Source organism: Gymnoscopelus microlampas (genome assembly GCF_963454915.1).
Source record: "Gymnoscopelus microlampas genome assembly, chromosome: 2".
NCBI classification, from domain to species: domain Eukaryota; kingdom Metazoa; phylum Chordata; class Actinopteri; order Myctophiformes; family Myctophidae; genus Gymnoscopelus; species Gymnoscopelus microlampas.
In genome coordinates, this window is record NC_139939.1 from 44807948 (window position 1) to 44808552 (window position 605).

The 605-nt window shown below is 38.2% G+C and overlaps 1 protein-coding gene across 1 annotated transcript in view; it reads right to left on the reverse strand.

Moving 5' to 3' along the window:
* Positions 1 to 211: 211 nt before the first annotated feature.
* LOC311063092 (myosin-10-like) overlaps positions 212 to 605 on the reverse strand; it is an 84789-nt gene continuing 84395 nt past the window's right edge. The window contains exon 44 of the mRNA XM_084082301.1: positions 212 to 605. This exon is cut by the window's right edge and continues 2397 nt beyond it. The gene's annotated coding sequence lies outside the window, so the exon portion shown is untranslated.

The window sequence follows — 605 nt, forward strand, 5'->3', positions numbered from 1 at the left end:
CCCCCCCCCCATGGAAGAAAATCTCCTGTTATCGGACAGTCTGAAATTGGCATAGCCTCAGTGGCGCACCTCGCTAAGTATTTGACTCCCCCCCACTTACGATGGACATTTCCTCTATGTGAAGTCCATCTTTGTGGGCCAAGGGCTAAGATTACTCTGAGAAATTAAATCCTCTACGCCCACGAATAAAACAGAAGCACAAAGCTACAATGAATATGCTTTATTTTTCTTTTACAAAAAACAAAACCATAAACAAAACCATGAACAGAACAAAAAACATGGTCTAAAAATACAGGTATACAAGAAATTATATAGTGGTGGAATATTTGCAGTTGAATGCCTGGATGTCAACAGCCAGTCAGATCATTCATAACACAAGTCAACTACTTCATGGATGTTAAAGCTTTTAACCAAATTAAATCCTGTGCAAGACTTTATTTCCCAAAAGCATTTTAGAACAAATACCATCTTGGCGCCAACACACTTTCAGGGAAATATTTCTTGCACAGGAGGCAAGAACACAGGGCTCTGAAGCTCTTGTAGTTAATAATAATAATAATAATAATACTGATGTTTGACCCAAACATTCTACCTAGAAGGATACT